Raw genomic sequence first — 27094 nt, forward strand, 5'->3', positions numbered from 1 at the left:
AGTCGTTTATAGTTCCTGTCAATATATTGGGACATTAGGACCCATACCACCCCGCAGGTTGAGGGCCCCCTGCTGGTCTCACTAACACCACTTTCAGCAACAACCCAAATTTCCTACGTTGCCTCCCATCCAGGTACTGACCGGGTGCAGCCCTGCTCAGCTTCAGTGGGCGACTACGTGAGAGTTGCAGAGAGCTAGCTGCTGCAAATGAAAAATGTTGCCTCAGCCATGTCAATAAATTTTACTAAAATTAAAAACTAGCAAAATGGTAGGATAAGCTGGAGCTTGTTTAATGAAAGAAATTACCATCTAACTCAATAAATGGGATGACATAAAAAATGTAAGACTATTTCAATAAAAATACCAAGAGAAAATGAAAAAATATTCAGGTGTCCACACGTGTGCTCACTGGCACAGATGCATATGCACTGTTATTTGTCAAGGTGAATTTCCTTTTTAAAGTTTCCTCAGTGTTTGAAGATGGAACTTCAGAGATTATGAAGCAGCTTTCATGAATATCTCCCAATTTGCTGAAGGTCACATGTTCCAAACAATGCTTGAACTCCTCATACCATCTTGCAAGCTTTCTTTTACTTTCTACCGCTGGGAAACTGGAATAATACAAATTTAATTTAGAACTTTTAATGTAGGTTTGTAACAATATTATATATATTTAAGTGCTTTATTGGATCTTGGATCACTTTACCCAACTTTAAGAAAGGCAAGGTGAGCTGTACTTCTACAGAGAAAAAAACATTGTTTATTATTTTTAGTAAGGTTTGTTTTGGGCAGTTTTTATACTCAAAAATGTAAGAAAATATTATTAGTACTATTATTATTATGCATTATGCAGGTAAATTGCACACTCTGGTGCCATTTTGTTCTCATATTTTATTCTGTAACCCATCTATGTAATGCTTAAGACCGATGAACTAGTCAAAGCATGACTAACTCTGAAATGCCAAATTATCTATACATTGTTGCTGTTTTAAATATGTCTATTGTTTTCATTTTATTATAAGTCCTTTTTTTATAAAAAATGTCTACCATGTGATCCAACTTGTAAATCTTAGGCTTGAACCATTACTTCATTTAAAGGCCAGTACACATTAAGCTGACACAAAACAACTAGCACCTGACACAACCCAACTGTGTTGTCTTCTCACCAAAAAGCTTCCCATAAATACACCAACTGGACGAAAGTCAGCAGAAACGAGAAATAGTGTGTTCTGCTCATGTGTGGGAGGACATGTCTTTCCGCATCCATTGATAGCAAAGCAGCGTTCTGTACTATTATCACAGTAGTTTTCACTCACCATGGAGGGATTTGCTCCTGCAGATAATCTATAGTTTGCAATGAGAAACGTAGCTAAATTAAAGCTAGCCCCTTTGTGTTCCATCTTGACATGAACTTTTCGCTTGCTACAGCACTTTACTATTTCACATTTGCGCTTTGATTTGTTGCTGAATAACCAGTCAGTGCACTGTCTTCAGCCAAAACTGATTGAATTTGCTTAATTTGTCCAACGAGCATTTAGATCACATCATTCCAACTAACCAGTCTGATGCTGACCAATGGACTAATGAAACCCAATGGGCAACTGTTGGCTTGAAATGTCCCGGCTTTAACATGGATACCAAAAAAATCTAAATAAAAGTTAAATGACAGAATCACTCAGCTAATCACATTTAAACTGTAGTGGCTTAAGATTCACATAAGATTAATTAACATATGATTAACATGACAGAAAAAAGGTGATTTTTATAAGTTTTAAACAACACATACATCGATGCTGTGAAATGTATTTGTGCTCAGTGCTTCATTTAGAATGAAACTTGACTCATGATTCAGTCAGCCAGATGAGACAGCGATTCAAATAATGCGACTCAAGTTGTGTGCAACCAGCAAATACAACAATGCTGCTAATTAGTTATGCAGGAATTACTGATACATTTGTTGCACGTCTGACACTAATGAGGCTTTAATTAAACAAACAAATACAAATTGCCAATGACATTTGTGACTGCTTTACTCAAACTCTGAAGCTAAAATAAAAGAGTTAAGTAAATGATTCCACACCAATTAAAAAAATAAATAAATTACAGGCCTTCCTGAGATGAAGACCTAAAGTTTGTATTTCATTGAAGGGTACTAGACCATTTTAATGTGATAATGTCATTAGCCCATGAACATTTCCTGTTAATCAAACTATTTCATAACTGTAACAAGAGGCTATTTAATCATATCTTAAAGTTAAAACAGCTACTATAACATTATTTATTAATAAGTGGACCTTATTTATCTAAATATATCTATATACTTATCTAATAAGTGGTCCTTATTTTTGGCGACTTCTCAGACCCCCTTAGCAACCATAAAAAAAAAAAAAAGTGACTAGCAACAAATCTAGTGACTTTTCAGTGTTTTACTGAAGATTTTGTATAAACTCTCATGTGCCTATACTATATCGTCCCTACTCATTCAACAAGCTGCGGGTGACACCATCAACCACTTCCCCACCTCAGAGCACTGACAGGCTGCCCAGTCCTTGTACAGCAATCTCTCCCACCTGCAGCCTGAGTGCAAATTACTCCTTTGCGTATTGACAGCAAGTGATTTAGAACTGGGAGTGTGAGGTATTTCCATTGTACAGTCAAATCGATCTGCTTCTCCCTTATTTTAACAATTTAATTTGATTTTGTTCACAATCACAGACATTTTAGTGACAGTTTTTCGGAACTTGCTCGAGTTTATTACATCTGAGAGATTACTGCAAATTAACTACACATCTATCATGATGTACTGTATTCAAACAGCAATACATTTAGTTAAATTGACATTATTATATAAAGCGTAGTGCTAATATTAATACCCCTTTATTAATCATAGGCTGATAAACAAACAGAAACAGCATAACGTGATAGTGTCAATGATTTGCAAATTGACATATGACGTAATCTAGTGACATTTAGTGACTTTTCGGGCAGAGCTTAGCACCTTTTCACTGAAAATAGTTGGCAACAATGCTTTTTAGATTCTTAGAAGCTATGGAAATAAAAATGTAAGAGAGGAAATATATTAGGACCATTGTTATTGTTTACATCCCTCAAAATGGTCTAAACTGCAAGTGTGAAACTGTCACTTTCAATATTTTGCAACAAAACTCAAGCATAACTTCTGCTGTGGATGGCAACAGCTATTTTTTCTAACTCATTCTGTATTTTATACGACTGACTCACAGTGGTTACAGAACAATGAAATGACCTGAAAAGTTCTATCTGATCAAGTCCAAGCGCACATTATGGCTCACGTGCCTTGACCACGCTGGGCATCATTAGCTGAGCAACAACCAATCCTCTGCTGGAGCGCATTAGTCCAGGCCCTAATAAACAGCTCTTACTTCATGCAGGGAAAATAATAGCAGATCCTCTGCATGCATTGCACACTCACTCCTAATGTAATCTGCTGAACAATAGCGCAGCGTGAGAGAGCAAACGCAATGTGTCATTCCTTTGGCTCCTCTATACTTAAAGTGAGAAGTCAAGTGAACACTTTGAATGCATGGCATAAAATGACACGAGGACCACCACCAGCAAAGTGCTGCGTTGATCCGACATCTGCGAGCACTTCGGGGCCTGCTGGTCCCATTTATACGCGCTTGTGTGAGAGCATAGTGTTTGCTCATTAAGCTGTTGTGCCTTTTCAAGGCAATAATTTTCATACTTTGTCATGGGAATTTGGAAAAGAAACTTGATCCTAAAGTGCTTGTATGTTAGATGGCATTAAGGTTTTTAGAAAACCCATGGCACAGAGCCTATAGTGGCACATGCTTCATTTTGATTGGTTGTAAGTGCTGCATGATGTCTGCTGTTTATGGGCCACTGGATGAAATGCAGTCATGGCATTACATCCACAAATGCACTTCCATAATGTTGTTAAATTAATAACATATGTGTGCATATTTAATTGCTACTTACTACAATGCATGGGAATGCAAAAAAAAGGCTGTTCATTTGGCATGCAAACTTGGAAAAAAATCATTTTGGCTTTTAAGTTCTCAACCCAAGCTCACTGGAAAATTATGTGAAATTTATATGAAATTTATCCACTAGAGGCAGCTGTTTTGATACAAATCTAAGACGCATTACTTGGGGTATATTTGTATATTTGCAAGTATATTTATATATTTACAGTACACTTCATAAACTGTCTGTTCATGTTCACGAGAAGGTTGCGCTTGTTCACCATGTAAACCCCTGACCCAGGGCCGGATTAACCAATGGGCATAAAGGGCACAGGCCCAGGGGAACGTGCACACTTGGGGCCCCTGTGAGGGGCGAAAAAACGCAGATTTTGGAGTGTCTTTGTAGGCTTAAGTGCAAATAGCGCACCTCGCTGGAATAAGTTAGTTAAGTGATTCACTCTCATCACCGTTTGATTGACAGAGACAACATAACTAAAGAGCGCAACAGATAGCAGTGTGAGTGGCGTAGCTCATAAAGTGCATGGCAACATCTTTTAACGCAATCAATCATGAACCCGGTTTGAATCCAGTGTCTGATGAACACTTTCTTCTTTTTTCCCCCCACTAAATATCAGATTTTGCCTTCTCTTCATCTCGAAGAAGACAAGCAGAAATCATTAATAAGTGTGTGTATTATGGAGGACTCAGATTGATAGAGCTGGATTGGAGGGGTGTTATATCTAAATCGCATTATAAGTTTGTAGAAGTTATACATTAAAAATACCTATATATAACAATTTTTTAAAGTTTTTTTCAAAGTGTGCTTTAAATGCTTTAAAAATAAGTTAAATCTTTGTAGAATAGTAATATATGTACTGCAAATCATTTATTTAAAAAATGCGGGCAATTATAGATTAATTTTATTTAAAACATTTTTATTTTAATCTTATTTTTTATTTCAACTATAGCTAGGTAGGGGGCCTACGAAACATTGTGCCCAGGAGCCTCTGAATTCTTAATCAGGGCCTGCTTTGGAAAAGAAACTTGATCCTAAAGTGCTTGTATGTTAGATGGCATTAAGGTTTTTAGAAAACCCATGGCACAGAGCCTATAGTGGCACGTGCTTCATTTTGATTGGTTGTAAGTGCTGCATAATGTCTGCTGTTTATGGGCCACTGGATGAAATGCAGTCATGGCATTACATTCACAAATGCGCTTCCATAATGTTGTTAAATTAATAACCTATGTGTGCATATTTAATTGCTACTTACTACAATGCATGGGAATGCAAAAAAAGGCTGTTCATTTGACATGCAAACTTGGAAAAAAAATATTTTGGCTTTTAAGTTCTCAACCCAAGCTCACTGGAAGTTTATGTCTTAGCCTACATTTTTTGCTAAACGTAACATATGTTGCTCTAGGAATGAGTCATTCCACATTTCACATCACAAATCCACTAGAGGCAGCTGTTTTGATGTGAATCTAAAACGCATTACTTGGGGTATATTTGTTTATTTGCAGGTATATTTATATATTTACTGTACACTTCATAAACTGTCTGTTCATGTTCATGAGAAGGTTGCGCTTGTTCACCTTGTGAACCTCTGACCCAGGGCCGGATTAACCAATGGGCATAAAGGGAACAGGCCCAGGGGAGCGTGCACAATTGGGGCCCCTGTGAGGGGCGAAAAAACGCAGATTTTGGAGTGTCTTTGTAGGCTTAAGTGCAAATAGCGTACCTCGCTGGAATAAGCTAGTTAAGTGATTCACTCCCATCACCGTTTGATTGACAGAGACAACATAACTAAAGAGCGCAACAGATAGCAGTGTGAGTGGCGTAGCTTATAAAGTGCATGGCAACATCTTTTAACGCAATCAATCATGAACCTGGTTCGAATCCAGCGTCTGATGAACACGTTCCCCCCCCCACTAAATATCAGATTTTGCCTACTCTTCATCTCGAGGAAGACAAGCAGAAATCATAAATAAGTGTGTGCATTATGGAGGACTCAGATTCATAGAGCTGGATTAGAGAGATGTTATATCTAAATCGCATTATAAGTTTGTAGAAGTTACACATTAAAAATACCCATATATAAGTTTTTTTTTTTGTTTTTTTCAAAGTGTGCTTTAAATGCTTTAAAAATAAGTTAAATCTTTGTAGAATAGTAATTTATGTACTGCAAATCATTTATTTAAAAAATGCGGGCAATTATAGATTAATTTTATTAAAAAAATTATTATTTTAATCTTATTTTTTATTTCAACTATAGCTAGGTAGGGGGCCTACTAAACATTGTGCCCAGGAGCCTCTGAATTCTAAATCGGGGCCTGCCCTGACCAAAACCCTTCCTGAAAACTCAATTTTTTTTTTTTTAAATTATCGAAAGCAAAAGGAAAATATAAGTGAAACTGCAATCATATAGTTTTACCTTGAATTTACATTTAAATTCCCTTTATCTATCATGTGGAATTGTGCTTCACTGGGCCAAGCTGTTAGCATCATACTGTCCATATGCTAAAGTATGTGTTTGTGGTTTCATAAAAAAAAATGTAGGCTAAAGTAAGTATTTTTAATTAGCCTGTGTTGTAAATTCTCACTTCTTATCTTTAAAGGGCACCTATTTTACCCATTTTCAAAATTTAATAGAAGTCTTTTGTGTCTACAGAATGTGTTTTGAGTTTCAGCTCAAAATACCCATCAGATTATTTATTATACCTTTTTAAGTCTGGGAAATTTGAGCTGTTAGCACATTGTAACTGTTTTGTTTTCTGTGCCTTTAATGCAAAAAAGCTAGTTCTCCCACTCAGCTCACATGTGAGTCACTGCGTGTAGCCTTTACGTAGATAAACAGCACAGTGACAGAAAAAGAAAGAAAGCAAATCTCCCTTACTACAGTAAGAACTTTCTTAACTGTTATTTAATGTATTTGTTGTGGAGTTAATTCAAGCCTTTCTGCAACGATGAGTCACACACAATGTCGTTATAAAGTTTGCACACGTGTATGGGATTGAAGCGTATTATTTTATAATTTTACTGACATGCAGCTGTGGTGATAAATTACACATCAATTTTACCGTCTTAACTGTATTAAAAGCATCCGCTGTTTTAAAAACATTTTAAACTTGTAAAACTCATTCTTAAGGTGCAGATGATCACAGAGAGCTGAACAGATCTTTCAATCCCAGTTGCTTTGCGCATATCCTGTCTTGTCTATATGATTATACAAATTACGATGGAGACATGTTAATACACGGCTGTCAATCAATTTGGTGGGCAATCAACATCTCGTTGCGGTGGGCCTCAAAATGGGAGAGATTTGGATCCTATTTTAACGTCAGGAAGTTAAATTGTGTTTCTATCAATCCAATATGACTGTGGACACACTATACCTGCACACACTTCTGTCCAAACAGCTTACAAAAGTTGATTTTCATCATATTGTAGGTGCCCTTTAATGATGTACCTGATACAGAAGGAGGAAATAGTAACTCATGTCATGACCAAAAAAAAAAAAAAGAGCCTAAACAAACAATGACTCTCTTGTTTTCAGAAATGAACACAGGCTTTTCCTCCATTGCATATTTATGGCAGGAGCAATATCTTTCTTTTTGAAAGTTGTCTACAGAAGATTCTACAGCTCCAATTGATCAACATCACAGATGTTAGTATGACAAGACACGATTCTTAAATCCCAGCACACAATGTTATTGATGAATCACTCTACGATGAATGGATTGTTCAAAATTTGGACTAGGCATTAAAATATATAATGACCACATCTGTTCAGTTCTTAATGGTTCAATATGAATTAAATATGACTGAAAGCAATTCACGAGTGAGTCATTTCAGACACTGATTCAAACTGAGTTTTGAACTACTAGTTATGAAGGAAACAATGACATATCAATATAGAGATGTATCTCAGAGCTGTACTATAATTAACAGATTTAATAGATTATAATTTGTAGCTATTAATTACTGCGGTGCATGAAAACACTATGAATAGAACATGCAAACATGGGGTAAATGAGCTAAAATAGAGAGAATTTGCTTGTTCTGATCTAAACTATTCATTTAGGATGAAATGTGACTAAAAATAGAGTGAAACTAACTGATTCATTAATAAGGAGCAGCTCACAATAGGCATTTGTTTATAAACTGTATGTCATCAATTATGCTGTTTATTAAATTTAACTGGCAGCTCCCTGGGAGTTAAAGTTGATGACACCACTCATAAAATTAAATATATTGCTCTAATTAATAACCTACACAGACAATTTTATTATAAATTACAATGCATGCAAACACTAAAAAGTCATTCATTTGATTGAAAAAAAGCTGTTCACAATAAAGCTGAGAGAATATGCTAGTTTGATTTTAACTGGTCCATTTTAGTGATCCGTGATTACTGGTTGCCAACAAGTCAATATCATCATTGATCTGACACATAAACCTGAAATAAATAAGTTAAAGGGAACATGCGAGTTCAAGGTAATGATAATGTATATATAGAAACATTCACGGTAATTAAAAACTCTGAGCCTCTTTGGAGTTATTTAACATCAATTGACTCTTGGCTTACATTATCCTTTACACTGAAACCCAGCATCCAATTCTCTACAGTGCTGTAATTGAGGGATAATGAATCATTTTCTAATTAAAAGAGAAAGAGGGTTTGACATCATCCTATGCCATAGTGCCAGGTGGAAAATGACTACTGAACACTCCCAAGGTTCGTCCTGCCCTTGATGGTCAAAGTTCAATTAATTCATCAGGCCGTCAAATGCAAAGCAGATTTACTTTATGTTATAATGTAGATATATACACTAGATATTGCATACAGACCCTGAGCACACATTAATAGCTCCGCCACATTTGTACAGTGCTCCCAGGACAAATGTCATTCAGCAGCACTAAGTCAAGACTAAAGCCAATGTAAAGATGCTGGACTTTAGCACTGTGTACGGGTGTGAATTGCATTATGGAAGTTTTTATCTCCGATGTGTTGACTTTTAATGTTGAAAATTCAACACTGCAGATTAAAACAGTGACATTTATTGGCATTTTAGTAGACAAGATATTGTTTAAAAAGTAATATAGAGAGAATTAAGTCTTTTCAACATCAAAATCCCATAATGCAATTTCAAGAGTTCGCACTTAGATATTGCTTGACACTATTAACAGGTTTGGCATGCTGTCCTGGGAGAGAACCCAGAGCTCGGAGATATTTGAGCCTGGGGTTCCCGCCTGGTCAATAAACATATTGACCTCATTCTAAAATGTGGAAGTGCGCTAGAAAACTACTTGCTTTACAAACAAATGTAATGACTATACAGACCAAGCAGAATAATATAAATAGAAAATATCAGTTTGCAACATCAAACAATAACAAGATGTTTTTAATGTCTAAAAATGAATTTAAGTGAATAAGACCGGAAGTCTCAATCCAAAAAGATTCAAATGGTTAGGCCCACTTGTACTCGAGGAATAAGGTCAATAAAGGGGTCCGAGATCAGGTAGTTCTCAAGGGCTCCACCTGGTAAAGGGATGAAAAGGAGGAGATGGGGTGGAAGGGGGGATTCTTCCAAAATAAAGATAAGGTAGCAGGGCGAAATCGGACTATTTCTTGTAGTTTTGAATCAATCTGATAGGACTATTGCTGATTACAGATGAAAGGCCAATCAAATTAGTTTGTAAAGCTTAACTCGAAAGTATAAATAAGTGAAAAAACATGACTCACAAAATATGTACGATTATTTTTTACAATAAAATTTAAATTTAGCTTCAAATGTAAAAGATTAATTATCATGGAATATGTATTTATATAGATTTTTTTAGACATATATCAAGACATATATACAATTCCTACTTTTTAAAAAATCTTTTTTTGTAGAAATTCATTCTGAACATTAATACATAAATTTAGACATCCCTATCTTATGATCTGCAGTATGAACAATTATAAATAATAAAATGTTAGCATTTTTTTTTACTAAATTAAAAGAGAAAATAGTATTTAAAAAAAATAGTCAACAGATGCAGAAAACTAAATAAAGGAAAGAAAGAAAGAATCTACTTAATATTCTGTTTAATAAGCTGCCTAGTATTATTCCTTTTATATTTTCCAAAACACAACTACTTCCCAAAAACTAATACAAATCTACTGAATGAGAAATAAGTATAGTTATTCCTGAAGTCTGCAACATCATCCCCACTCCACAAAACATATACTGTATACTAGTGATATTAACTGTCTATTCTGAGAAGCGAAGACCCTCTTGATGTGACCTTGGGGTCGCAGCCGATGTTTATATCTCTCAGTTCTCTCCATGCTTTCTCTCTCAGACACACAAAAGCCAAATGATCTATATGGACTCTGAGAGGTGACAGGTCATTGTGTAGCAACAGCACAAATTATTAAAGCTCACCTCTTCACTATTTCAAGAGACTTCCATCTGACAAGAAGCCAAACACAGACACTTTCAAACTTGACATATAAACAGACCTCAAAAAAACAAACTTTAAGTTTAATTTAAAGGGTTAGTTCGCAGCAAAATAAAATTCTCATAATTTATTCAGCATCATGTTATCCTAAACCCATAAGAAACACTTTATCAAATCTGAGAGATTTCTGTCTCTCTTTTTGAAATTATATTTAGCCTTAATTTATTCATTAATTCATTCATTTTCCTTCGGCTTAGGCCCTTATTTATAAGGGGTCGCCACAGCGGAATGAACCGCCAACTCATTCATTCATTTTCTTGTCGGCTTAATCCTTTTATTAATCAGGAGTCGCCACAGCGGAATGAACCGCCAACTATTCCAGCATATGTTTTACACAGCGGATGGCCTTCCAGACACAACCTAGTATTGGGAAACACACACTCATTCAACATGCATGTATAAACATTAACAAACTAACAATGGCTAGGCTAGAGCACAACCGGCCACTGAAATTCAAGCATGTTTGCTTGAAGAACAGGAACCAATGAGGCATATTTTTATGCAGTATGCCATGTGTTTAAGCATATACAAGAACTAATAAGAGTTAATTACCGGGCACTGGTTGAAAATCTAATCGAATTGGTCCAGATGCCAAACAAATCAAATACCTTTGGACAACGGGTTTAAATAAATTAATCTTTGAGGCGAACTGACTGTTTTAGAAATGTTTTCGCACCAGTTTGTTTATTATGTTTCTGAATGATACATATTATACTAGCATTCATACGAGCAGCGCTGTTATTTACAACTGTAACCTTGGAAACACTATGTCATTGCTGTTCATAAGTGCCACCAAAGTCTCTTTAAGGCAAGTCATTTCACTCAATAGCCATCTTTGAAACGTCTCTTGGACAGTATGCTTGGGCAAAACTGTTTGCCAAGCTTACAATTATATTACATTTTTGGAATCGGCAATAAAATTAAGCAACATCCGTCTCATAGGTGTAGTTTCTAAACATTCTAATCAAATGAAATCTGCATCTTTCCAGGGTGCCCTAGCTCATGTGCAAGAGCACTGGAAAAAACAAGATCACGCCAACCTCAATTAATATATAATATTAATACATATAATATATAATAAATAAATAATTCACAACTTGGTCTTGATGGTGAATCTCCTCCAGAAATGACAGCGATTCTTTGTTTACAATTTTGTGGGCATTCGAGTATTTGCTGTCATGTGATGTGCGTTTGACAGGATGGACTGTAACTAACGTTTATTTCATGCAGATGTTTCATCCAAAACATCTTTTGTTTTCAAGTGCACTTGGTTCATTTAAAAGAACAGATTTCAAGCTTTAATTGAATATATTTCTTACATCTGTGAAGCAAGTATTTGATGAGATTCTAGTGTATTTGTTGACCACAAAACCTGTCGAAAAGACACACGTCTGATCTGGGCTTCTCCCCCAGAGAAACAGTCTATAGCGATCAATGACTGGCTCCTGTACTAGTAGGTGGAGCTTCATTCGCAATATTGACTGACACTCTTCTCCATTCAAAACTATACGGGTGACATCACTCGTGTATTCTAGTGTCTTTGGTGCCACCTGTTGGCAGAGAGTGAATTTGCATCTCATTCAGCGTGTCTGCTGTTTCCCTCAGATGTTTTATTTTGTAGGCCAATAGTTTTACAAAACTAAAGTCAGACCATTTTTTTAGTTTAAGCTTTAAATTTCTAAATTTTACAGTTTGATTAAAGACTGCTCAGGCTTCAGCTTTGTTTGAATCATGATCCTCTAAATAGACAGAGAGCACAGGCAAAGTCTTGCTTTGTGTATATGAAGAAATTTTTATTATTAGTGTAGCTTACCTTTTTAAATTAAAATTTCCATTAAGTTAATATTTTAATTTAACAAAGGATTGTGCAGCATTAACCTGATAAAAGGGCATGTTTCTATTTACTTTACAATGTCTTCAAACTAATTTTGTAAGAAAATTGTGAGAAAATTGAATCATGAAATCAAAATCAAATTGAATTGTGAGTTCAGTGAATCGTTACATGCCACGTATTGCAGTTGGTGGTGGGAGCTAAACAGGCAGTGATACAGCAGTAGGCATTGATCTTTTTTGTGGAGGTGCAGTTTAGCCACACTATTACTTAATAAAGTGTCAAATTTATTTTGGCACATCAATATAAGCTGCTTTTGTGCAAGATGTTTTGTGACCACAAGAAATCTTTTTTCTCAGTTCACGACCCTTAAGTTAGTTAAGATATCCTTTCTGAAGTCAATGGTTGTTTATTTGCACTATGATTACCACTGATATCTTTGTATGTGTGTGTGTTCTCCCTCAGACAGATTTAATAATTCATCTGTTTTTCAAAAGCATCTCTCTTGCTTTTCAGTGAGACTCCTGCTAAGCCGTTTGGCAAAACAACTGCCAAAATGATCCTTCTACTATCAAAGAGCTAATGGCAGGAGGTCAGACATCATGTCTAAAATTAAGCTTTTATGAATGTTATCATGCTATTCAAACCATTCATCTCAAAATACAAAAAGCACAGGTAGGATCAAGCCGGACTGCTCGAATAATGACCCAGTGGCCTTTCAAGGAAACAGAGAATATTGAAGCACATGAATTTAGAATAATGAGTTTTGCTTAGAGGACAGAATGAAGACGGAAGACTCAGGGCCCGCAGTAACCTTGCTTACATTACCCCTGCTCGGAGATTGATATGATGAATACATTGTCCTCAAGAGCAATATGCTGGCCTTTTGGCACCGACACGCTTCCATGCTTTCCAGGACAAGGCCTGTATCTTTTGGTCGGGGTCCAAACATATAAGGATCTCTCTCACAAACACACACACAAACAACAACACTCAACAACTATCCATCAACCCTCCTCTGTCACCAATTATAGCAGTTTTCACAGTAAATCACTTTTTTAAGTAAAGTTACTGTACCTGTTATTGTTTTAACCGTATTATTATATATACTCAACCTTTCTGTACTGTGTATTTACAGTATGTTATTGTAGATGAACAACACATTCTGGCAAATCATTTGCTATTGTACATTTAAATACAGTACTGCAAACAATATTTGAAAATAACAGTGCAATACTGTACTTCATAATTTTAAAAACAGTAAAATCCTGTAATGAATTGTGTAATAAGCTAATTACTGATGTGATTGGTTTTACAGTGTTTTTATTGTGGTATGAGATACAGCAACTACTGGATACTTGTTTCCAGTAAATTACTGTCATTTTGATGTGATTTTTGTACCCAAGTCCATCACAGCTGCTCTGGCACTGAAAATAACAGTGTAATACTGTACCTCTACATTGTAAAAAAAGAAAAAAAAACAGTAAAATGTATAGTATGCTTATTACTACTGTAGTTAGTTTTACAATAGTTATACTATGAAATAAAGCAACTACTGCATACTTGTTGCCAGTAAGTTACTGTTAATTTTGACAGGATTTTTTTTACAATGTCCCCAACTCCATCAGAGCTGCTCCAGCACTTTGCTAAGTAAAATGACTATATAGTACAGTACTATTTGAAAATAACAGTACAATACTGTACTTTAGCATCTTAAAACAGTAAAACACTACTAAAGTAGTTTACAGTTTTAAGGTTTACAGTATTATTACTGTGATATGAAATACAGTAATTACTGGATAATTGTTGCCAGTAAGTTACAGTCCATTTGACGAGATTTTCTCTTAAAATGTTGGTAACTCCATCACAGCTACTCCGTGACTTTTTTCAAGGTAAATAAAATTATTGTATAGTACAGTACTATTTGAAAATAACAGTGCAATACTGTACTTCAACATCTTAAAAACAGTAAAACCTGTATGGAATTTTATAGTACGCTAATTACTAATATAGTTAATTGCACAGTATTTTTTTCACTGTGGTATGAAATACAGTAACTACTGTATACTTGTTGCCATGCTTGTTGTCAATTTGACGGGATTTTTTTTTTTTCAATTTCCCCAGCTCCTTCACAGCTACTCCGGCAATTTGCAAGGTAAAACTATTGTATAATACAGTAATATTTGAAAATAACAGTGCAATATTGTATTTCAACATAAAAAAACTGTAAAATGCTGTATTACATTACAGCAGTATAATTACTAATGAAGTTAGTTTTACAGTATTTTTACTGCAGTATGTCATATAATTTGTTTACAATGTCTCCAACTCGATCACAATAATGTACTTCAACATCTTAAAAACAGTAAACTGCTGCATAAATGCTGTATTATATATGGATTTAAATCTAGAATCTGGTTGAGATATTTCCCTTTAAACGTGTCTAAATAAAATTCTTAACAATGTTTTGATATTATTACAGTAAAAGAAATTACAAAAATGTTAATGAAACATGATTTTTACTTTACATTCTAATAATTCTGGCATAAAACAAAAATTTATCATTTTGGTCCATATAATGTAACATAACACACATTTAGTCACATATAATAATATAAAATAATAAATATCAAAAACAATACAGATTATTACTTAAATGGGTATGTAGCTTTTTGCTCAAAATAATATACATTTTTATAAAGACAATTATACTTCTGATGACATTCACAAGACATACTGTCCATTAATACCAATGGCAAATATAAGGATTTATTTATTTATAGTATGCTAATTGCTAATGTACTCGGTTTTACAGTATTTATAACATGGCATGAAATACAGCAACTACTGGATAATTGTTGCCAGTAAATTACTGTCACTTCGACATGGAATCTTTTTACAGCGTCTACAACTCCATCACAGCTGCTCCGGCGCAAAACACAGTCTCAAAACTCCTTCATGTTTGCTCTGCATGAAGGTGTCATTAATTCCTCCATTTATAAAAGCTGCACGGCTATATATACACACTGCTTGATTAAAGTTGGGCGCCGTAATTGAAGTGAATACCAGTTTATGGGATGAAGGAGTAATTGCTCCCCAAGCACCCCACGGCTCATCGTTCTCTGTGCCTCCAGCTCTCTCGTTTTCTCTTTTTTGAATGTGTATATAAATATAGAGCCCTCCTGTCTTGTGAAGGATGTCCTCTCAATTACCTTCTTGCACTTTGCAAAGGTTAAAACAAAGTCTTTGCACACTTACGTGATGTGAACACTCAATTTGACACAGAAATGTTACGCAAGTGATGTTATACATGCAGTTTCGTTTTAAAGACTTGTTTGTTTAGTACCGTAACACTCCAAGCTAACCTCAAAGCGAAAACTGAGGAAAGGCAATTGTTGTGCGCATCTTGGCCAGAAAGCTGTGCTTTATTGCACCAAAATGATTGCATCCAAATGGATTTTTTTTTCCTTTTTAAATGTTTCCCAAATGATGTTTAACAGAGCAAGGAAAGTTTCACAGTATGTCTGCTAATATTCTTTCTTCTCGAGAAAGTCTTATTTGATTAATTTTGGCTAGAATAAAAGCAGTTTTCATTTTTTAAAACCCTTTTAAGGTCATAATTATTAGCACATTTATGGTATATTTTCTTACAATAGTCTACAGAACAAGCCATTGTTATACAATAACTTCCCTAATTACCCTAACCTGTCTAGTTAACCTAATTAACCTAGTTAAGTCTGTCAGTCTAAGATGGATAGAAAAATATTTAGTAAAATATTATTTACTGTCATTATGGCAAAGATAAAATAAATCAGTTATTAGAGATTATATTTTAAGAAATTGGGGGAAAAAAATAAACAAGGGAGCTAATAATTCTGACTTCCACTGTATGTTGTTAGAAAACAATGATGCCTATCAACAAATATAAAATGTGTTTGTCATTAAAAAACTAAAATCATAACTAAAATTGAAGATACATGAAATAATAGTTTAAATTTTGATTTTAAATGATTATGTATTAATTTTAATCATTGCAGGTATTATATGTTGTTATGAAAGTATACACCTATTTACTGTATTCCCAGGTAAGATGGAATATTGAAATAGATTTTGGTCGTGTTGTATAGGTATGGTCAATTTATTTTTCTTCGATATGCGATTCTGGACTTTGAAACTAGTCATAAGTGTCATTTTAAAAAGAGAGAGAAAGAGAGATTTAGACAACAACTTAAATCTTTCCATTAATCTTTCCATTTTCATTTATGTATATTGAGAACAATATTTGGCCGAGATACAGTACAACTATTTGGAAATCTGTAAATCTAAGAGAAAATTCCCTTTAAATTTGTCTAAATAAAATTTTTGCAATGTCTTGATATTACTGCAGTGAAAGAAATTACTGCCAAAATGATCCATATATCCATAATTCCATAATTAATGTTCCATAATTAATTAATATATATATATGGAACATTAATAGCACTATCAAATATAAGGATTTATTCATTTATTATTTATTCATACTTGTACACTATCGGTCAAAAGTTGGGGTCAGTCTTTTTTTTTTTTTTTTAAGACAACGATTCTGTTAATCAAGGCGGCATTTATTATTGTTTTTATTTTTTTCAGTTGTTAAATTGTTGAATATTTATAAACAATTTAAATATCTGCTTTCTTATTGTATGTTTCAAATAAAATTATTACAACAGTCATTATTGTTTTTATTACTATCACCATTAATAATAATAATAAAAATAATAATAATAAATAATAATAATAATAATAATAATAATAATAATAATAATAATAAAAATAAATATTTTTAAATGATAATGTGACTCTAAAGAATGGAGTAATGAAGCTGAAAAGTCATCTTTAAAATCACTGGAATAAATTATTACATTAATTTATAAACTACTATTGAACAGTGATTTTATATTTCACAATTTTACAATTTGTTCTGTATTTTTGATTAAATAACTGCAGACTTGGTGAGCGGATTGAGCTTATTTTAAAACATTTTAAAATTCTACTGACCCCAAACTTTTGATCGGTAGTGTATATTATAATAAAACTATGAGAAGAATAAAATAGCAACACCTAAAATGGACATCTGAACTTTATAAAAGATGTCTTAATTTTAAACAGGCTGTTTTTTTTTCACAGTTTCGCACGACTAACTTCAGCTTTCTACATGTTTTGAATTATTTAAAACATCAATGTTCAGAAAAGCATCTAAGAAAAACATTTGGAATTGTATTACTTCTTTTTGCCAGTTCGTAAGATTTCATAATCTTTTTAGTAAAGTGAATATTGAGTAGTTCATAACAACAGCATTTTCCTCCACTCTAACAATGATCTCAAGACATACTTTGGCATTTCAATCCTTTTTCAACTTTAAAGTTGATTTCTCCTACAGAATACTAGTCTTTCGTGCCTTATAAATGCTTCTTTGTGTAGCTTTTTAAAGGTACCAATATCAAACAAGTAGCTTATGTGTGTTGATACTGCATTATTGATGTGCCTATCCCCAGTGCTGACTTCTTTGATCACTTTCATCACCTTTGCTTTTATTCTTGTTTGCTAAACTGAACAGCTAATCAGAGATATCTCCCTCATCGACAGCCCCAACACAAATGTTGAACTGGGTGAACTGCATATCAACGTGAGCCTGACTAAAGCTAATATATAGAACGAGCGATAATCCCCATCAATAATGACTAAAAGTCTTCCATTGTTAACCAAAAGGTTTGAATTAGTAAGAGATGATATTTGAGCACTGATTGCCTTTATACCCTAGGAGGGAAATCATTTAAAATGAGTTGTGCAAGCACTGATAGTGCTGTTTGTTTATAGGATCAGTTCATGCTGTTTTAATGCCCGGTTCACTAAAGGAATTATGCAGATCCGGTAACAGTGTAAACATACTCAGAAAATTAGCACTGAAGACAATTGGCACCCAGTGTGCAAGCTTATGAAAGAAGATACCAACTTAGCATCATTTTTCTGTTTCTACTAAATATATATATATATATATATATATGCACATTCTTTTTTAGCATTTAGTGAATTAAACTAGCCTTGATCAATAAAATACTTAAATAAAGCTCTGTTTACTGCATGCTAAAAGTAGTAATGCTAATGCTATCTTTACAAATACACACTTAAAATCAAAGCCAATAAGCATCCAAAAACTGTCAAAGGAGTTTAAAGCAGGAATGTGAGGATTATATTTCTGTAATAATAAGAGAGTTTAGCCAGAAACTCAAACTCTATTGTTATTTATTCACCTTCATGCCATGTAAAGGTATATTTAACCTCAAAATAATGATTTATAAAGTTGTCATTATTTACTCATCTTCCTCTTGTTCCAAATATCTTCTTTCTTTTGTTGAACACGGTTTAACTTGAGTAAAGGGTGAACTATAACTTAATAATAAAATACAAGACATACAGACATACAAGACATACAGACATACAAAATATGCAAAAATATGGTAAATTTTAAATAAATGATGAAAAATCTGTATTTAGTTAATTTATTTTGTACTAATTACTATTATTATAAAATGAAACAAAGTAAAATAAATTATTTAAAAAATACAGATATGTAGAATATGCAAAACTATGGTAAATTCTTAGTAAATGATGACAAATCTGTATTTATTTATTTATTTTATTTTATAATAATAACTATTATTATAAAATAAAACAAAACAAAACAAATTAATAAAAAAATACAGACATCAGGAATATGCTTAAATATGTTAAATTCTAAGTAAACGATGACAAATTTGTTTATATTTATCTAATAATGTATTTTATATAATAATAATAATATAATAGTAATTACTATTATTATAATTTTTTAAAAATAAATAAATAAATACAGACATACAGAATATGGAGAAATATGGTAAATTCTAAGTAAATTATGACAAATATGCATTTATTTATTTATTTATTTATTGACTTGGTTTATTTAATAATAATAATAATAATAATAATAATAATAATAATAATAATAATAATAATAATAAATGCAAAAATACAGATATACCGAATATGCAGAAATATGGTAAAGTTTGACAAGTTTGTATTTTTTAAATTTATGTTATAAGTTATGTTATAATTATAGTGGCAATAATAATAATAATAATAATAATAATAATAATAATTATTATTATTATTATTATTATTATTATTATTATTTAAATAAAGTAAAATACAATAAAATAAATAAATACAAATTTATCATTATATATAAAATGTATCATATTTTTGAAGCTATTATTATTATTATTATTATTATTATTATTATTATTATTATTATTATTATTATTATTATTATCGGAAAACAACTTCTATAAGAGGTATGTTTTATGTAATGTATGTAATAAATCTGGATAATGTAAAAACAGTTTCCAATAAACTATTTTTGCATCTCATTTGTTGCAATGTTAATTAATAAAAAACTAAACTAACCTACAATGTAATATTCATTTACACTAGTATTTAATCTATAGTTTGAACTTTATGCAGTCATATAGTACATAACCCAAAGAGTTTGCTTTACAAGCCCTTATAGTTACCACTATGTCGCCTTCTCCTAAAAGACTTTTGCTTCATTAAATTTGCTACATGACAATTAAAAGGTGGTAGTGGACAAAAGAAATTAATTAGGCTTAATTCAACCGCGCTTTTTCAACTTTAAGCCTCTACAGCCAGAGGGACTGCTTTTACTGAATACGGCATTTAATTGAACTAATTACTTGCTTAGCTGACTTACTTCACAGGTTTGTCTAAGGTCATCTCCTCTGGTATTTAATGCTTCTTTAAGTGCTGCAGTTTAGCATAACGTTTCGCCCTCAAGAAACCGCGTGCATCAATTTCAAATAAATAAGGAGCAAGACGAGTAAAACCTGACACTGGTGGCCTGTCAGCTTGAGATGTGTTGGGAAATGCAGCTGGAGATATTTGGAGCAGACTTATTATGAAATGAGCGAGAACAAACATCGTCATTATAATGAGATGAGCACATCTCTGTTTGTCGATGATAAGGCAATCGATGGCCCCACATTTTCCGAATGACAGGACAAACATCAGCAGGGAGAGAACGGAGCACATTTTCAACACTGACTAAAAGGGAGAAATGCTAATTTCCCTTGTATATCAGAGAAAGGTCACAGAAATGGTTATGTATAAAGATATCATCAAACTAAGCTGCTGTGTGCGGCTGCATACATGTGTTGCCACACTTTTGTGACCTTTGCCAATTTGCCAATCACTAAACATTTTAGCGGAAAACCAATGTCTCTTCTGTTAAACACCTGCATAACAGCTTAACCAGGTGCTAAATGCTTCAAAAATAATGCTGTGGAAATAAAATAAAAAATGTTCTGTCTAAAAAGTACACCCTTTTTGCCATTTTTAATAAAATGATGTGTTATTTGACCTGCAGAAATGCATGTAATTTTATTTAATTCAGTGTAAAGCAAATATATTTATGTATTTGTTTTATTAATCATCCAATAATGAGCAAATGATTGAATCATTTCTTAGTAAATCATTATTTAATACATATTTTCTTTTTAGATTTAATGTATAATTTAAATGAATTCATAAAATCTTATTAACATTCATTCATTTTCTTTTCGGCTTAGTCCCTTTATTAATCTAGGGTTGCCACAGTGGAATGAACTGCCAACTTATCCAGCACATTTTTACACAGCGGATGCCCTTCCAGCCTCAACCAATTACTGCGAAACATCCATTCACACTCATCTACACATACACTACCAACAATTTAGCTTACCTAATTCACCTGTATTGCATGTCTTTGGACTTGTGGGGGAAACCGAAGCACCCGGAGGAAACCCACGCGAATGAGAGGAGAACATGCAAACCCCACACAGAAATGCCAACTGGCCCAGCTGAGGCTCGAACAACCGAACTTCTTGCTGTTAGGCCACTACCTACTGTGCCACCGCATCACCCATATCTTATTAATATGTAAATATATACATAAATTATATACTTTAATCTGCTGATGCTTCAGTGATGTTTAGCTGACAGGGTCAGCAGCTAGCTCTCTGCAACTCTCGACATGGTGGCTCAGTGGTTAGCACTGTTGCCTCTCATCAAGAAGGTTGCTGATTTGAGTCCCTGCTGGGTGAGTTGGCATTTCTGTGAGGAGTTCACATGTTCTCCTCTTGTTGGCGTGGGTTTCCTCCTGGTGCTCTGGTTTTCCCCCCAGTCCAAAGGCATGCGCTGTAGGCGAATTGAATAAACTAAATTGACTTTAGTGTATGAATGCATGTGTAAGTGTGAAAGTGTATGGGTGTTTAACAGCAATGGGTTGCATCTAGAAGGACAATGTATTTGTATATTTGTATGTATTTTATCTCCTATGACTTGAGGGCAGCCATCGATCATGCCCCTGTGCATCATTAACATCTTCACATGTTGTAGCTGATGTATGTATAACCTGACTGTATGACTCAAACTCAAACAAACACTTGCGTTTAGTTATGAGATTGGCCATATTAGTGAGTACCGATTGAGTCATAAAAATGTGATTATCGCCCGATACCGATCTCCGGCCGATTGATTGGAGCATCACTATAAACAGTGCTTTGCTGGCAGCTGGCTCTTTGCAACTTTCACATGGTCGCCCACTGAAGTCAGGGAAGCCTGGTCAGTACCTGGATGGGAAAGCTAGGTTGCTGCTGGAAGTGGTGTTAGTGAGGCCAGCAGGGGGTGATCAACCAGTGGTCTGTTTGGGTCCTAATGCCCCAGTATAGTGAAGGGGACTCTTTACTGCTCAGTGAGTGCCATCTATCAGATGAAATGTAAACAGAGGTCCTGATACTCTGTGATCTTTAAACCCATAATGTCCTTTGAAAAGAGTGGTGGTTTAACACCGGCATCCTGGCCAAATTTGCCTACTTGCCTCTCTCCATTATGGCCTCCTAATCAACCCCATATCATTATTGGCTTCATCACTCTGTCTCCTCTCCACCAATCAGCTGGTGTGCAGTCGGCGCAATATGCCTGCCGTCGCGTCATCCAGGTGGATGCTGCACACTGGTGTTGCGTGAGGAGATTCTCCCCAATGTTTAAGCGCTTTGAGTGTCCAGAAAAGCACTATATAAATGTAAGTAATTATTATAAATATTATTAATCAGTAACAGGCCTTCTTGATACGTTTTAGTTAAATAGAATTCTACAAAGTTCTACAAAAATTATTACTATGTTCAAATTACAACAAGATGAAACTATAACCCTTTTAGAAATGCATTAATTATTTCTATTTTTCAAAATTTAAAATATTTTAAGGTTCCTATACATGTTTGGCTGCACATATACAATATGTTAAGCAATTGTATCAAAACCAAAATATACTCTTAGAGCTATTCTAGTTCTAAGTAGTTTAAATGTGTACTTTACTTTTTACTTCAGTACATATTTAGTTCTGTATCTGTACTTGTACTGCTTTATTTTCCTTAGTCACTACTTTATATGTTTTTTTTTCTGTCTATAGTGATTGGCTAAATAATATATAATCTGTCCCGTGATTCTCATCCAGTTGAACTGTGTATAGAAAAATACAACAGACAGACATCAAGACACATTTATAAAGGCAGCAAACCTGTAGTGTGGAATAAAATAACCAAGAAGACGCAAAATCAGTACACGCAATGACCATGATATTGTTTAGACTGCATGAAAAGATGCAAGATAATGAAAATGACAATACCCTTTAACATTAATTAAATGCACACCAGAATGTTACGTTTTAAAACACATGCACACATTGCTTGTATTCTAAGTGCTGTACTAGCATAGTTTTTGGTGCCAACTGCTAGACAAGCATAGCTTGTAAGTCAAGATTCAAAGTTATAAGCATTAACATATCATCACAGCTAGATTTTCTCTCTTACAGTAGTTTACACAGATTTCACTCTACAAGTAAACGCATCAACATGCTTTCTTCAGCTTATAGTTGCATGTCTTGTAATGTGTTCTCTCAATTAAATAATCTAACATTTTAAAGGTAAAGTCCAATAACGGCAAATAATTAAACTTACACTTACTGTATAAAGACCTGTAAAAGAAAATGCTATATTTTATGTTTGAATGGTATAAGGGAGGTATAAGAATTTTCACAGCACAATACTCACTACTCTTGAGTACTTTTAAATGGGATGTTTTAAACCCAGGCTCATTCTGAATATGAACCCCTATATACATTCTGGAGAGCTCCAAATAAGTCTCAGAAGGAGGTTCATTTTTGCAGTTTTTGTTTTCGCAAAACCACCAGAGGCCACTGTGTATGCTTTTTGAGATCTGAAATTTCATCCACCAGATGATGCTGTCAACTGACTGACTGACCAATTGACTGACCCACTCTCTTCCTTCCCTAAACAAGCACGCCCAGCCACTTTCCTAATCCCAACTGACAGTGTTTTAAAAAGCATCGATTGGGCCGCCCACCAACTTCTCTAAACCCAACTGACAGTGTTTTCAAAGTGTCTTTCAAAGGTAATTCTCACCCTGCTATTTACTTGTTTATTTAATTTTTTTACTTTTGATTTTGTCTTACATATTTTCTAGACCGTTCTTCACCAGACTTAAACCCCGTTGTCGTGGTCAACTCCACTCCATGTGACAAGTCCGCCAACATACACGGCGAGCCACTGGACAAACTGGTAACAGCGGAAAAGCCGTCCATATAGAGGTTAGCTGGCAGGCGCAAACCGGTACGCCATCATATCACCCCATAGCATTAATTTTAAAGATAAAATGCAGCCATATGTACCTCTGGCTACATAATTAGCGATTTCCAGAAATTTATATAGGACTACGTTTTCAGTATGAGGCTATTTTTTAATCATACTGCCCTACATGGAAAGCAATAGTACTTTAATTGAGTACAGTTTTTCAGTACTCTTTCCACCAATGATCACCACTAAGAGTTAATTTCCACACGGTTGCACTCTGAAATGACATTCAAATACAGTTTAAATACTTGTAAGTTAACGCTTGATCACACTGCCTCTCAAACCAGCCAAAGCTGAAGTTCACAGCAGAGTCATTCATGACTTCTGAATCAGCATGAAGGTGAGTCCCAATAATTCCAAATCTAGGCTTAAGAAGCAGATGATTGAAACTGCAGGCCAAGGATTCATTAAAATGGGCATTCTTAATTATGGCGTCCTTTAGCAAATTAAAATACCGTTTGCGCAAGGCTCCCCCGATTAATGAACTTTTTTTCACACATTTTCATTCTCTTTCTCATCATGTTTTTTTTTCTTCTTTTCTCTCCTCTACCCAGTGAACTTGCCACACTAATAGGTTATGAATAATTCTGTTTCAGCTTAGATGGCAATTAGCCACAATGCTAGAGGCGATCCTTCTTCTCCTGTAGAGGTGTAGGGATTTACGAATGTCAGCGAGACAAAGCACACACACACACTTTTCTTCGATTTCTAAGCAATTACAAGGAGAATCTTCAAAACAACTCGTATTGATAAAAGCAGGCTGTTAACATCAACACCACCATCAACAAGATGGTGTGATTTGTTCATATTTGGTTGTGTTTCTCCAGCTGAAGGCGCTGAAAGAGCTGTTCTTTATTCAAAGAAATGTTTATTTCCATCAGGCCTTCTGGGGCTTTTCGCTGACTTCCAGCCTGTCTTATCAGCTTTCCAGGAGAGAACTATTAGCCTGAGGACCACACTTTCTTATTTGTTCATTTTAACAATGGGCTGAAAAATGATGAGGTTCCTTATTAACGCCAAGCTGCATCTCAGAGCGGTGGACGGAGCTTGACATGCTCAGGTATTGTAGGCTGAATGTCATTAGGCCAGCGGCTGGTAATAGTTATAAAGAGAGTGGAGAGTGAACATGAGCGTCTGACGGGCTTGTTTTAGACTGATAATGAGATGCTGTTCAAGTAACAGATGAAATAACCCAACAAGTGTCAATCATGACAATGACACAATAAACAATTGCAATGTTTCGGGTGAAATTGGAAATTAGAAGTCATCTTTTTCATTTGGTATTTCAGCTTGATCTGCTAAAACTAGATATAAATCAGAAATATTAACTAATAAAGACTATTTAGTAATGTTGATTCCTCATAAAAACTGGTAAGCATACATATTTTGTTTTTCATCTTACAATGTAGTTTAAAATCATACTGTACACTGCCAGACAAAAGTCCTTTCATTGATCTTAGTTGTGAGAGCAACACATAATAACTTGACTTCTAGTTGACCATTTAGAAAAGTGGCAGAAGGTAGATGTTTTCAATAAATCATCTGTTGAACTGCATCCCAATCATCACAAATACTGCAGAAGACCTGATGGAACCCACACGGACCCAATATTCTCACAAAAATCAGTCAAGTTTCGTGAAGCAAAAATCATGGTTTGGGGTTACATTCAGTAGCGCCCCTTCTCATACTTCAGCCTCCACATCATTTCCTGAAAGCAAAAAAGGTCAAAATGCTCCAGGATTGGCCAGCCCAGTCACCAGACATGAACATTATTGAGCATGTCTGGGGTAAGATTAAGGAGGAGGCATTGAAGATGAACCTATATAGTGTATTCTTAGCCATTTCAAATGACTTTATTCATTAGGTATTTGACTCATTGCAGAAATGTATGGATGCAATTGTCCAAGATCATGGACGTTATAGACAATATACATTTTTTTCCACTGCACCATGACTTTATATTTTTACTGTACATTAATTCTGTTAAGTGACAAGACATTGGTTAACTAACATAATCTAGAGGCCTTTGCCTTTTATATAAGCCACTTTTGATACTAAATGATCAAATAGAAGTCAAGTTATTATTTGTTGTTCCTAAAACTTGGATAGGCGACAAGACTTTTGTCAGGTAGTGTTTGTAAACAGATTTTTCATCTAGAGTACTAAAGAAAAGTTTTAAGTGGAGTAAAAGTGAAGAAAAAAAAATATAATATGTGATGTTGAACCACAAAACCAGTCACAAGTGTTAATTTTCAATGATATTACGACAAACTATTTGAAAATCAAGAATCAGAGGTTCAAAAACAATTAAAATTTGAAACAAATTTACTTCAAATTGAGCTCAATTTGTGCAATTTTTAATGCACATTACCAATCACAAATTGAGTTTAAAAGATTTACAACAAGACATTTGCAAAATAACTTCATGAAACATGATATTTACTTAATATTGTAATGATGTTTGGCTTAAAAGAAAAATAAATAAATTTGCTATTGCTAAAAATATACCCATGCAACATAATTCATGTTCAAGATTTGAGGTCATAATTCTAATAAAAAATACTAACAAAAGCTACAATAGCATACCAAATATTTACACTGCACTACTATCTATGCTACAATATCACGAATAATAAAAAAAATAAAATAATTCATAGATTTTTGATTAGAGAGGCATTAAATAATGCTCTAATAAGATTGTAGAAAATTTCTGAAAGTTAAGGAAGCTCTTATAAAGTGTTAGCCTAAAAAAAATGCAAAAAAAAAAAGAAAAAGAAATGAGAACATGCATACAACGATTAAAAACAAATCAGCTCTCTTTGTAATCTTTGCATTTTCATGGCCTCAGAGTTTCTCAAATGACGCCTTACAGCACAGCATGAATATAAGCAGCGAGTGGGGAAGTTCAAAGTGAAGTGTTATGAATAACTCACAAACAACACACACACACACGCTGCTTCTCTACCTCCCATTCAGAAGCTCTTATCACATGGAGACAGTCAACTCT

The 27094-nt window shown here is 34.1% G+C and overlaps 1 protein-coding gene across 2 annotated transcripts in view; it reads right to left on the bottom strand.

Moving 5' to 3' along the window:
• Positions 1 to 27094, bottom strand: part of igsf21a (immunoglobin superfamily, member 21a) — a 439822-nt gene that overhangs the window by 118125 nt on the left and 294603 nt on the right.

The sequence above is a fragment of the Danio rerio genome, chromosome 11, assembly GCF_052040795.2.
Source record: "Danio rerio strain M-AB ecotype USA chromosome 11, GRCz13ab, whole genome shotgun sequence".
Lineage (NCBI taxonomy): Eukaryota > Metazoa > Chordata > Actinopteri > Cypriniformes > Danionidae > Danio > Danio rerio.